Source organism: Ovis canadensis, chromosome 18, assembly GCF_042477335.2.
Source record: "Ovis canadensis isolate MfBH-ARS-UI-01 breed Bighorn chromosome 18, ARS-UI_OviCan_v2, whole genome shotgun sequence".
NCBI classification, from domain to species: Eukaryota; Metazoa; Chordata; class Mammalia; order Artiodactyla; family Bovidae; genus Ovis; species Ovis canadensis.
The window spans coordinates 46,441,640-46,455,790 of NC_091262.1; the positions used below are offsets into that span (position 1 = coordinate 46,441,640).

At 52.4% G+C, this 14,151-nt stretch overlaps 1 protein-coding gene across 2 annotated transcripts in view; it reads right to left on the reverse strand.

Annotated features, from left to right (window-relative positions):
* Positions 1-14,151, reverse strand: part of LINGO1 (leucine rich repeat and Ig domain containing 1) — a 214,037-nt gene that overhangs the window by 53,818 nt on the left and 146,068 nt on the right. For both annotated transcript variants that reach the window (XM_069558876.1, XM_069558874.1), the window contains exon 5: positions 13,090-13,187. The gene's annotated coding sequence lies outside the window, so the exon portion shown is untranslated. The remainder of the gene's footprint in view (positions 1-13,089; positions 13,188-14,151) is intronic.

The following is a 14,151-nucleotide window of genomic DNA, read 5'->3' on the forward strand; positions in this document are numbered from 1 at the left end:
GAAATGACTTGATGGGCTAAAACTCGAAGCAGGAGAGGGTGGCTTGGGAGCCACACATCCTGGTTCACACTCTCCACCACTTAGCAACCCCGTGATCTTGGGCAGCTAGCTTAATTGCCTTGCATCTCAGTTTTCCTCATCTGTAAAATGGGGATGCTATGTGTATTTATTCCATAGGGTTCCTATGAGGATCGAAAGCTTACAAGCTGCTTTTAACAGTGCCTGGAACAGAATAAGTACCCAAGGAACAAGAACAGCCACTATTATTTGTTTCATCATTAGTTAGATGGCAACCCACTTCGGTACTCTTGCCTGGAAAATCCCATGGACGGAGAAGCCTGGTAGGCTGCAGTCCATGGGGTCGCAAAGAGTCAGACACAATTGGGCAACTTTACTTTCCCTTTTCACTTTCATTAGTTAGAAGCAGCCCCAGACTAGGGCTTCCCAGGTAGCGCAGTAGCAAAGAATCTGCCTGCCAGCGCAAGAGACACAAGACATGTGAGTTCAATCCCTGGGTCAGGAAGATCCCCTGGAATAGGAAATGGCAACCCACTCCAGTATTCTTGCCTGAAAAATGCCATGGGCAGAGGAGCCTGGTGAGCTACAGTCCATGGGGTCACAAGAGTCGGACACGACTGAGCATGCATGCAGACTAGGCATGCAGAGAACGGGCAGGCTGGCAGCAATGGAGTTGGCGAGACATCTAGGGCTGAGGAAATCAATCTGTTCAGAGGATGTTTGGTGTGGCTTTCTCTGCTCAAGGAAGCAAAGGATCTAAAGAGATCTGGGCAGAGGGACCCTGAGGGAGGTAAAGAGGGGAAGGTGTCAGCGGATGGATAAGGAGGTTCCTAGGGATCTGGGAGTCCTCATGTCAGCTCTTGTGTGACATACATAGATGAGAGGAAGTGTGCCAGGCCCTGCAGGAAGGGGTGGTGCACGCCTTGCCTAGGAGGCCAGCATAAACAGGGAGATGCAGATCTAAGTGTGGCAAGGCTCAGGGTGGGAGTAAGGGGCATTCTTCCACCTGGAGGAGAAGGGCAGAGGGCTGAGGATCTGCTCTCCCACCTCTGGCTACCTGGGAAGTCCTCCTGGAGGCTTCCTGAGCTGTGATGACATTAGGCTGAAACTACAGGTAAAGGGTTCATACACAGGGAGGAGAAGCTAGTGATCTTGCTTGAAGCCCAGGTTCACTGTGCAACTTCAGACATATATATATATATATATATATATATATATATATATATATATATTTGGCCTCTCTGGACCTCAGCTTCCTCATCTGTCAAATGGGTACATTAATTTCCCAGGGGGTGTAAGCCACTATATCCTCCTAGCCATCCTGGTAGGACAGGGAGGGGCAGAGGGCCATGGGTAAAGGGGGCAACCTGGAAAGTGAACTCTCTTGGGATATATAGGATGAGGAGTACTCTAACAATCTGTGCTCAAGGAGCACAAGTGCCTGGGGAGAAGAGCTGTCGACCTTCTGCTCAGCCCCTCCCTTCTCCTTCTCCCTACCTAAGACCCCCCTAAACACCATCAGCCATGTCAGTGTGACATTAACTGGCTGACATTAATAAGCCGGAGCTCCTCCACTTGCCTGCCAGATTGAGCCTCAGCCGTGGAAGAATTGCTAATTACAGCCACAATAAAGAAATATCAATGACGGGCATCAATATTATTGCCTCTTGCGTCCCTTCCTGTTGATTTGAGATGTCCAGGGCTGACAACATTGAATGATGACAGAGGGGAGGAGGACTCCATGTGGAGAAGGGAACACCCTCCAGTTTGATTCATTCATGAAACCAGGCTCTGTTTCCTCTGAGCAGGGTCCCCTTTACCAAGGGCTAGGGCCAAAACTGAAGGTAAGGGGTTCATACACAAGGAGGAAAAGCTAGTGATCTTGCTTGAAGCCTGGGTTCACCAAGCAACGTTAGGTATGTCCTTTTGCCTCTCCAGACCTCAGTTTCTTCATCTGCCAAATGGGTACAATAATTCTAATCCTGCCTACCTTGTGCAATATTGGGGAGTGACTGAAGTGCAAAAGCAAGGGTTTAGAAAGGGGACCTTCAGTGCAAATACAGAGGCTTCATGGGCCAGAGGAGACAAGTGAGATGAGGGTTAGAGGCTCAGGGGCCCTAACAAAGAGACAGACGTGTCCCAGTTCAATGAACTCTCAGAAGCAAAGGTGCTCCCCTGTGGCCCCACTCAGAACTCCAAACAAACAAGCCAGAGAAAAGAGAGACAAAGCTTGACTCACATGTGCAGCACACCAGCTGCGACCTCTGAGCCCCTAAGCTTGGGAAGACTTCAACGCTTTCAGTCCAAACCCAAGGCCCTGAAGACTCCCAAGCCGGTCACAGACAGAAGTCACACACAGGGTGGACTTCCACCCACCAAGAGGGTCCCCTAGGCAGCCAGCCTGGAATCAGAGAACAAGGCACAGCAGAGAAGCACCTTCAGGGACAATCTGGACAGTGGTGTGAAATGCACTGTCTGTGCCAGGGTGCATCTCAGATACAGGCGTGTGTAAGCACACACACTCAGAACACACATGCACGACCGGGTTCACCAATGAATGTGCAGAGGCTAAACAGGCAAACACACTCCATGCACACCACAGATACACATGCACGCAGCCTGTCTTAGGCCCAATGCCAAGCTTCTTCCTAGTCCATGGAAACCTCTCCCTGTAGAGAAGGAAATAAAAAGCCCCATGCGGCCTTCCAGGCTCATGTGGCCTCTCAAGCTGTGGCCCAGCCAAGCAGCAGCGATTAGGTGGCTGGGAAACGAAGCCCAGCATGGCCTGAATATTTCACGGGAGATTTTGCTTCACAGAAAATCCCTTCTTTGCTCCATGCATGTCAGGGTATAATTACCCATTAGGTAGTGGAGCAGAAACCTGGGAAGATGTGCGTGCAGCTCTGAATCTGGGCCCCTCGCTCTGCCTTGCCTGCGGGCCTGGTCCAGCCTGGTGGGGCCCAGCCTCCCTCTCACCCGCCCCTGAGGAATGCCATTTGGGACACAGGGTGTCCTGGCTCAGGGTCACCTCCGTCCTATATTCTCAGCCTCTGTCCCTAGCTCACAGAGGGACAGATCCTTTTGCCCACACACTCCCCACCCCCGGCTCTCTCTGTAGGGGCTTAAAACTGTCTGGCTTATCTCACTCCCTCATCTTTCAACCCTTCTCCTCTCAGTCCATCAAACTGTTTGCAGCTCCCTGGACAAACAGAAAAGACAGAAAGGAAAACGAAAACAGAAACAGAGAATGAGAGAGAGAAGATAGAGAGGAGGCACACACTAGAGGAAGAAGACAGGGCCCTCCAGCTGCTCCCCGGAGTGCTCATCCAGCCCCTACCTCACTAAGGCTCAGCCAACAGAGTGGAGAGAGGGGAGGGGGCTTCAAAACTCCATACTTTTGCTTTCCACAGGGAGCACTCTTCCTCACTCCTTTTCCCTAAAAAAAAAGGTCCACTCAGCTTAAGTTAAACTCAGGTGGCATCTCCTCCAGGAAGCCCTCCAGATTCCTCCCCAGGTGAGGAGGCTTCCCTGGTTCCTACAGCCCCCTGTGTCTCTCCATCACTGTTCTGTAGTCAAGGGCTGGAAGCTTAGATGCCTACAGGGCCCAGAGAGGAAATGACAGTGAGTAAAGGCGTGTAAGTCATGCAGTCAGGAGCTGGGTTAAGACTTGAGAAGGGGAGAGCACGTGGCCTGCCTAAGGCATCAACACCAAGTCACTTTATGGCCCAGTGATTCCACTCCTGTGGAAAACCCAAGAGAATGGAAAACATGTTCCCACAAAGTCTATGACACAAATGTCCACAGTGCCAGTATTCCTAATTGCCGCAAAGTGGAAATATCTAAATGTCCATGAGCGAATGAATAAACACAATATGGAATATCTGTAGACTGGAATATTATTGGGCCATAAAAAGGATTGAAATACCAACACACGCTACAACATGGATCAACTGAAAACATTCAGTTATGGGCAAGAAGCTAGCCACAGAAAGCCATCTCTTGTATGATTCTATTTATATGAAATGTCCAGAATAGGCAAATCCATAGAGACAGACAGAAGCTTAGTGGTTGCCAGGGCTTGCCGGGTGGAGACAGGAGGAGTAACTGCTAATGGGTACAGGGTTTCCTTTTGGGGTGAGGAAAATGCTCCGGAATTAGACAGTGATGATAGTTGCATAATCTTGTGACTATACTAAAAAAGACTGAATTGTACACTTTAAAGTGGTCCGATTTATGGTATGCGAATTATATCTCAATGAGAAAAAACAAATGGTTTAAAATGGAACAAAACACATCCATCAGCCACATCTCTGGCTGGGGCCTCCAGATTTCAACTTCTAGTTTATACATCTGTCTGCTCTGCAAGAATGGGGAGTCGGCCCTACCTGAGGCCGGCCCCTCAATGGTCCCCAGAGCTAGCATCCCAGGGGCAAGCACTTGAGCCACAGCAGTGACCACAAGAGCATGTGAACGCAGGCCACACTTCATGTTTCACACAACCTCCCTCAGAGGGCCCTGGTCCAGTCACTCAGGCAAGGACCACTGAGGCCCAGATTCAGGGTCGACTAAACCAGGGTCACACGACAAGCTGGAGACAGAACTTTGAAGCCAGGCCTCCCAAGCCAGTGCAGGATGACCAGGGCCACTGGTAACCAGCTTCTGGTGGACAGAGGAAGTTGGACACAAAAGCATGGGCATCTCTGCCGCTGTGTCCTGCCCAGGCCTCAGATTCAAGTCTAGCCGCCGGATCTGGGCACTGCGGTGAGCCCCCTGCTCCTCACTCCTCTGTCGGCACCACCCCCCAGGAGCCCACAGTTACTTCCCACAAGTCCTAGGCATGGCCAGCACCGTGACCTAGACGTCCAGCCCTCAGAGGCCTGGACACGTAGGCTGCCAGGGGCAGAAGCTGAGCCTCTTGTAGAATGGCCTTCTGGTGTAGGATGACCAATGACTCCCAGACTGAGAAGTGCTAAACTGGACAGTCCTGGGCAAAATGGGACGGCTGGCCACAGTGCCTGAGAGGTCCATCTCCTTTCTCAGTCCCAGGGCGGGTCGCAGAGCATGGGGGCTCCTTTCTTCAGAAGCCTTTCTCCCCTTCCTCTCATGCTCACTTTCTCCTCATCTTGGCCATCCTCCCTTCCAGAACCATCCATCAGTAGAAAGGAGTCCTCTCTCTCAGCTTTCCCTTCAGGTCCCTCAAGGGCAGCAGGTTCCTGGCACTAGCCCCATGAGCCCGTGTGTTTGGGGAGATGCCCTGGGGGCCACTGGGTGGACAAGAGGAGAGGCTGGGGTGAGGCCGTTTACTCCTCCTTCAGTCATGGCCTCCCTGTGAATTGTCAGCTCCCAGAGGGCAGGAACCTTCCTCTTGTTCAGTTCACAGATGTGCCTAGTCTAGACAACTAGGTGCCCGTTTGCTGAGTGAACGACTGGGTCTGTTTTCCATTCCAGGCACTCCTACAGTAGATTTGAACTGCTAAAGAAGGCTTCAGGTGGCCATGAAGTCCTCCTCCCTCTGAGCCCTCATACCTCCCAGCCACCCCTTAACTCACTGACAGGCCCCACCCCTGGCACCTCCAGAGACCCCCAGCCTTCACTCCCATAGGGCACCATTCTGGAGTCTCTCTCAGGCATGTTCTTGGGCACCAAGCTCATTGAAGTCTGACTTCATCACTATCTGCCCCCTTCCGTGAGGCTCTCTCCCCAGCTGAGCCTTGGAACACCTTAGGAAGGGTGTGCAGCTGAGAAGGAGGGAAGAGCTAGGGATCGGCCCAACTGCAGGTTGCCCAGGACCTGGGTCATCCTCGAGATGGAAAGAGGTCCGGGTGTCTCAGGGTCTGTCTGCCAGCACCTGGGTGCGAGGCCAGGGCTGGCAGAGGAGAGGAGAGGAGGGGAGGGGAGGGAGGGAAGGGGAGAGAAGGGACAAGACAGTGAGGAACAGGGAGGATGAGGGAGGAGCTACTCTTAGCCCCGGAGTCCCAGGAAGGCCGAGTCAGAGTCCAGCACAGTGATGAATGGGCGGGACAGCCAGTTACACTTTGACACAAACATCCCCCAAAGATGCAGATCACCGCCCCGCTGTTCAGAGTGAAGTAAAGGGGGAGAGAAGGTCCTCCCAACCCTGTTCATACAGTGACCTTGAGCCTGGTCACAGGCTGCCCACGCTGTTCACACAAGGAGCCCCAACCGTCCTCCCACACGAAGCCCAGGCCCTGGTCCTGTGACTCTCCTCACGCTCTGAGCCCAAAGCCTGCTCACACGCTGAGCCTCGACCCCCTCGCACACAGGGATCCTCCACCCTCCTCACACAAGGGGCACCAGCCCTGGCCACACGCGGAGCTTCGGCCCTCCTCTCACACCGAGCCCCGACATTCTTCAAGCGGAGAAACCGGACGCTGGCCACAAACGGAGCCCTGACTCGGTCACACACTGGCCCTCGGCTTTCCTCAGGCATGGAGTCCTGATCCTGGTCACACAGGGATGTCCCACCCTCCTCACACAAGGGGCACCAGCCCTGGCCACACGCGGAGCACAGCCCCTCACTACAAGCTGACCCCTGAGGTTGGAGCCCCGACCTCCTCACGCATGGAGCCCTGACCTTGATCACAAATTGTACTCTGACCCTGGTCACACTCCAAGCTGACCTTTATCACGTGCTGAAGCCTCTACACAAATGGAGTCCCAACCCTCCTTACGCAAGGAGCACCAGCCCTGGCCACACAGGAGCCCAGACACCAGTTACAAATTGAGCCCTGAACCTCCTCACACATGGAGCCCAGACCTTGTCACACATGGAGCCCTGACCCGCAGGGCAGACTGGTGCTCAAAGATGCGGAGGAGGTTCCAGCAGCATCAGCCTTTCATCTCCCCCACTCCTCAGGCCTGGGTGACAGACATGGTGTCTGGGCGTCTGAGACAGATCTCAGCTCTGAGTGACTGATGGCAGCTGGTGCCCAAGGTGGCTCATGGTGGCTGATTTCTTGACCTTCTCAAAACCAAGACTGAGCAGGTGACAAGCTCCTCTGTGTCCAGGACACAGCATGTGTCTAGTAGATACCAGGTCCTCTAGGAGCCCCAGCCCCAGGCTTCCATGGCAAAGCTGCCATGCCCATCCCTTCCCCTCCCCAGCCCAGCAGAGCTTGCTCCCTTGCTCCTCCCCATCCCTTCCCGTCTCCACAAGGATCCAGCTCCACCTCCCTCTCTTCCAGGAAAAAGCTGTGAATTTCTAGGTACCTGTCCCCTCTGCCTTCCCCCTTCCCTCTTCCCCTCTCCTGGCCTTCCCCAGCCCACATACACATGGAACAGGCCCCCATTCAATGTCCTCAGCTGACTGTCAGTTAATCCCTGCAGAGGTGTTAGCTGATAATTAAGACGTTAGCTGAGAACTTAACATGTGATTCCCTGCCAGGAGTATTTTGGTTTTAACAGGTTGCTCTTTGAAATGGGAAAACCTTCAAGACCCAGCCAAATGGCAGACGGGGGATGCTGGGGGGGTTGGTGGGGTGGATATTTTGTGCCTGGAGCCCTTCCAGCCTTCCTTAAACCCACTCTGTCTCACCTCCCCTGTCATGGGGTGGACAGAACTCAGGCATCGGAGCTGCCTCCCAGGCTTTCTCCACCTCCTTAGAGCTGATGCCACTGGACACGTGATGAAACCTCACTGAACCTCAGTTGCCTCATCCATAGATGGGTTTATAGAATACCAGCCTTGCAGGACTGTAACAGCACACAGGAGGCCCTCCACCCTCCAGAGCCCACACCATCCCCAACTTCTCTTCGCTTCTCCCTTCCACACCTCTCACCTCCTCACACTCTACCCCTAATCAACAGCCAAGGCTATGCTCTGAGCCCCCCACCATCTTTCCCCAGGCCACAATCAATGGAAGCAAACAGCAAGGCCTGGACAGACATGAGATTGTGGGGACATCTGTCAGATGATGGGAAAGGAGCTTCAGAGCAAGGAGAAAGGACAGCTCACTCAGTAAACTGTCCAAACAACCGGCTAGTCATTTGGGGGAAACTGCTTAGATAGCTATTCTCCAACCACACCCATAGAAACATTCTGAATGAACCAGAAATTTAAATATTTTTAAATATTATGCGTGCTGCATGGTCAGTTGCTTCAGTTGTAACTGACTCTTTGCAACCCTGTGGACTGTAGCCCGCCATGAGAGCTCTGTCCATGAGGTTCTCCAGGCAAGAATACTGGAGTGGTTGCCATGCCCTCCTCCAGGGGATCTTCCCGACCCAGGGATGGAACCCACATCTCTTACATATCCTGCATTGGCAGGTGGGTTCTTTACCACCAGCGCCACCTGGGAAGCCCCTTATATATCATAAAGAACTAGAAAACAACATAAGACAACTTTTCAAAACTTTTCGGTGGGTAATGCCAGAAACTCTAAAGGAAAATAGTGATGGACTTGACTGCAGGGCCATTTCAAACTTTTAAGGGGTTTTAAAAAAAGTTCCATAAATTGAAATGACCAAAAAACAGCCAAAAAACTGTGAAAAAAATTTGCAATATATGGCAGGTAAAGGGTTAAATCTCTCATCCTCTTATAAATCAATCTGCTCTTGCAGGTCAATAAGATGCATTTCACACACCCTCCCACCAAACAAGGTTGCCTGTGACCTCCCCACGGCTAATGCATGATCAATGTTCAGCCTGCATTGTCCTCGACCTCATGCTTGAAACATGTCCTGCCCCTGGTTTCCAGGATAGCATACCTGGCTCTCTTCCACCTCACTAATTGCACCTGCTTAGTCATCTTCTCGGTGCCTCCTCAGCTCCCTCACTTCAGACCAAAGGAGGCTCCAGGACGGGGTCTCTGGTCCTTCTCGTTTGTACCTATGTGCTGTGCTTAGTCGCTCAGTTGTGTCCTCCTCTTTGCAACCCCATGGACTGCAGCCTGCCAGGCTTCTCTGCCATGGGGATTCTCCAGGCAGGAATACTGGAGTGGGTTTCCATGGCCCCCTCCATGGGATCTTCTCAACCCAGGGATTGAATCTGGTCTCCCACATTGCAGGCGGATTCTTTACCATCTGAGCCACCAGGGAAGCCCAAGAATACTGGAGTGGGCAGTCTATCGCTTCTCCAGAGGACCTTCCCAACCCAGGAATCCAACCAGGGTCTCCTGCACTGCAGGCGGATTCTTTACCAGCTGAGCTACCAGGGAAGCCCTTTGCACCTACACTTACTCCCTTCATGCTCTTACCCAATTTCATGCTTTATGCTGATGACCATGTATTTGTATCTCCAGTTCAGACCTGGGCCCTGAACTTCACCCCCATATCCATTTCTACTCAGATGTCTACTAGCATCTCACACTTCACCTCTCCACAGCTGGGGCCCACCTGGGCAGTTGCACCAAGCCCCACACTCAGCAAGATCCCAGGCTTAGTTTAATGCTCTACTCTCAGCACTTTGAAATTCTTAATATTATTTTTCAAACAAAAGACCATACATTTCATTTAGCTCTGGCTCCCACACATCATGTAGCCAGTCCCATCCATAGCTGAGCTCCTCTCCTCCCCTACATCAAACCCACTCTTCTCAATCAACTCACTCTGCTCTGTGGATGGCAGCAGTCCCATCCTTCTCCCTACTCGGGCCAAAACCTTTGGAGTCACTGTTATGCATTGAATGTTTGTGTCTCCCAAAATTCGTACGTTGGAACCCCAACTCCCGCTGTGCTGGTGTTTGGAGGTGGGATGTGATGTGGGTTAGATGAGGTCCTGAAGGCGGGGCCCTCATGATGGGACTGGTAACCTCATAAGAAGAGGAAGAGATACCAGGGCTCAGTCTCTCCGTGAGCACACAAAAAAGTCACATGAGCACACAGCGAGACGGTAGTCATCTACAAGCCAAGCAGAGGGTCCTCGCCAAGAACTGTGTCTGCCAGCACCTTGATCTTGGCCTTCCCAGTCTAAAGAAGTGTGAGAAATAAATGTGTGTTGTTTAAGCCACCCAGCCTATGGTATTTGGTTATGGCAGCTTAAAATGACTAAGTCAGTAATCTTTGGCTCTCTCTCTCTCTCTCTCTCACATACACACACACACCACCTCATCCAGTCTGCCAGCAAATGCTACTGGCTCTACCATTAACATGTACTCAGAATCTTTTCTCTTCTCCCCACTTCCATCAAGACCCCCTAGTCCACACCCCACCATCCCTTCCCTGGATCATCACAACCATCTACCGCCTGATCTGTCTGCGTCCATTCTGGCCCCCTTCAGTAGCTGGAGTGATCTGGCTAAAATGAAATTCAGATTGTGTCATACCATGATTCAGAACCTTCCATGTCTCCCTGCTTTCCCCACTTCATTCCGAGGAAAAGCCCAGGCCTTAGGGTGCCCACAAGGCCCTGTGAGGTCTGGCTCTTGATCCCTCGCTGGTGGCACCCTCCACTCTCTCCCTCCCTCGCCCTGTTCCAGCCACACTGGCCTTCTCCCCGAGCCCTGAACAGGCCAGGCCTACCCCTAACTCAGGGACCCAGACATCTGTGTGACTCATTCTCTCGCCTCCTACAGGTCTTTTCTTTACTGCCGTCTTCCAGCGAGGCCTTCCTGACTGCCATAACCAAGTGTCCCGACACTTCTCATCCCCACTCTGCTCACTTTTCTTCTCATTAGCACTTAGCACTCAGCACTCATACACACACTAGATTTCACTTGATTATCTGTTTTTCCTTGGCTGTCTCTTCTTCACAAGAGCTTAAGTTCCACGGAGCAGGGATTTTGTTTTGTCAGTTTCGTTCAGTTAGGACCCTAAACAAAACAGTATCCAACACGTGGTAGATGCTCAATTAATGCTTACTGAATAAAGGGACAGATGAATAGAAGAATAAGCTGAGGATCTGACATGAATAGGCACTTGATAAACAGGCAAACAAATTGAAATGGCCAAAGAATACACACAAATATGCCCAATCTCATTGGTGATCAAAGAAATGTAAAATAAATCACTTTTACCTACCAGGCTGGCAGGGATTTAAGTGAGTGATAATGTCAGGGTGGCAAGGGTGAAGGGACAAGGCCTCTTGTACATGGCAAGTCAGCACAAGTTTCTGGAGGTTGATCTGGCCTGTGGGTCAAACCTGGAAATGTGCGTGCCCTCTGACCCAGGCAGTCCACTTCCAGAAACACCCCCAAAGGACCCAAAGCACAAGTGTACACAGATGTAGGAACTGGGAGGTTCCCTAAGTGAAGTTTATAAATAACCAAACACCAGAAACAATCTAAATGGCCCCTGACAGGATTAATAATTGATAACATAACTTAAAGACTATCCATACAATGGGCGTAAAAGGAAGGGAAGAACACTAGAATGATCTATACAATAATATTAAGTGAGAAATCAAGCGACAGGGCAGTGTAACTAGTATGATAGTTTTTCCTTTTAAAATATGTTTCTAAGCACACAGAAACAAGTCTGGAAGGATATGATATACGGAACTAGTTAGCAGTGGCTAGCCTTGGCAAGGAAGAGACTTTGGGAGGAGCGTGAACTGCGTGCTTTAGATACTTCCACAGGGACTTCCCTGGCGGTCCAGGGGCTAAGGCTTTGCCTTCCAATTCAGGGGATGTGGGTTTGATCCCTGGTCAGGGAGCTAAGATCCCCATGCCTCACAGCCATAAAGTAGAAAGAATACTGTAACAAATTCAATAAAGACTTTAAAAATGGTCCACATTAAAAAAATCTTTAAAAATTATCTACATTGTTAGATCAATAGGTAGATATAGGGAACATATTACCTTAACAGTTGGAAAAATTACTCCACCTAAGGAGAAAACACATCCCTTGTCTCCCCAGTGCTGAAGGATGCAGGAATAGGACATTCTAAGCCCTCATATCTGGCCCTGCCTCATCCCTGTTACCCCACCCACCTCCATCCCCACCCCCCAGCACTCTGGGTTCCAAGCTCACGAAACAATTTTCTATTCCTGGTTCCTCTCACAGCTCCACACCAGTCTCACAGCTCCGTTCACAGGCACAAAGGCCCAGCGGACCCCACCCAGTGACCTCCTCAGCCTGAATTCTGCTGTCAGAGAGCCAGAAGGGGGAAGACAAGGACCCCAAGAGCACCCTTCACAGCCAGCCCTTGCAGCCTCTAGCAGAAACCCCAAGTCTCTGCCCCAGGGACTGTTTGCAGGACTGTGGCCTGAGCAGGCTTGACCGCCCCTGGCTCCAGGGCCCCCTCTGTAGGCCATGGACACAGCTGCTCTGAGGGTGCCACCATAGGCCCAGCAAAGCGGGGACTGAACAGAAGAGGGGGCTGGGGCTTCAGCTCCCATTAACATCGCCAGATTGAATCAATAGAATCATAGGTCCCATGCAATATTTGGGACATACTTATGCTGAAAAATGATCTGTTGTCTTTCTGAAGTTCACATTGAGCTGGACATCCTGTATTTTTTCTGGCAAGCCTAGCTCCCACCGCATCCCAGCTCTTGATCCCAAGCAGAAAGCCTCTACTGGGGCACCCAGGAGCAACTGAGAAATATCCTCTCTTGGGCCCAACGCTGAGGGATTAAAAGTGATTAAAAGTGAGCAGGGCTGTTCTCGGTGCCAGAAACAGCGCCTCTGCCCTGGGGGTGTCCTGTAGACAGCAGGGACTTTCCGGAGTAAGAGCCCCCACTCACAGAAACACACACACCAGGCGAGTGAAGATAGCAGCTCCGGCAGGGAAAAGCCAGTGACAGCAATGAATGAGAAACCTCAGAGGCGAAAGCTCCCACTGCCGAAAGAACTTGGCAGGTGTGTACCACGAAGGATCCTTAGCCAGCTGCAGACAGCAATATGTGGGAGCCACACGAGGGCCTCTCCGCGTCTTGGGGACGAAGCCTGGCAAGCAGGGGTTGCTGCTGATGTGGCCCGCCTCTTGGAGGTCTGGGAGCTCCTCTCCAGGAGGCCCTGCGGGGGTCTGGGGGCTTCAAACCCCACTCCATACGCCTCCCCCCCATCGCCCCGACAGGGGCTCATCCACCCAGTGCCCGGGGACCCTACTCTTAGAGTCCTCCCACCCGTGCAGAGACACAACAAGGGAGAGCCCACCTCCATCTCCCCCTACCTGGGTCAGACGGCTCCGGGAGGCAAACAGCCGGGCCTCTGGGGGCCGGGGGCGTGGGAGGGGGAGCGGCGGCCCGTCCGTCTCGGTCCCAGCATGCACTGCGGGGAAGAGCAGGGAGGTGAGCGCGGACAATGACTGGGCCTCTGCAACCCGGGGGTGCCCAGCTCAGCATGCGCCCCCCGCCCCCGAGCAGATCCTGACCCTCCGCCCCCGGGGGCTCAGCGCTGCCTCCCACTTCAGCGAGGGGCCTTCTGCCACCGGTCTCCCTGCTATCTCCCGGCTCCCTCGAATAGTCCCCCAGGTCTGGCATTCGAGGCCCTGTCCAAACCCCTCGCTTTACATCTCACACAGCTGCTGGGCCCCTGGCCAACTGACCTCTCCCTCCTGTAGGAGGCTCCTCACCCACACTCCCCTCATTTTCACCACTCCTCCTCACACACGGCCCCCAGCTGCCATGTCCCGTCCTCCCCTCCTTTCTCCTCCCTGGACCACCTTGCCCACACCGGTGTTTCAGTCACCCTCTGTCCATGCCCCCCAGGGGATTCCATCATGCCTGGAGGAGAGTCGAGGCCCCTGACGTGTGTCCTGCCCTCTCCTCCCTCTCTCAGCTCCAGCTGCAAGGCCCGCCCTGCAGCACACCCCATTCCAGCTCCACAAAGGCCTGGCTCCTCCTCAGCCAGGTTCAGCTCAAGGTACCTCCTCAGACAGCCTTCCCTGACCACCCTGCACAGGAGCCCCTCCTTCCCCGAGTCACACTACCCTGTGTGACTGACGTGTCATTCGGTGTTCCCTGTCTCAACAATCCCACGGCGAGCTTTATTTCCAGTCAGGTTAATTGAGGTATAATTTACTTGCAGTAAAATTTACCCTTTTTTAGATAAAGAATTCTAGGGAGGATGCGGAGAAAGGGGAATCCTTGTGCACTGTTGGTGGGAATGGAAATTGGTGCAGCCACAATGGAAAACATTACGGAGGGTCCTCAAAAAATTAAAAATAGAACCACCATGTGATTCAGCAATTCCACTTCTGGGTATATAGCCAAAGGAAATGAAAACACTATCT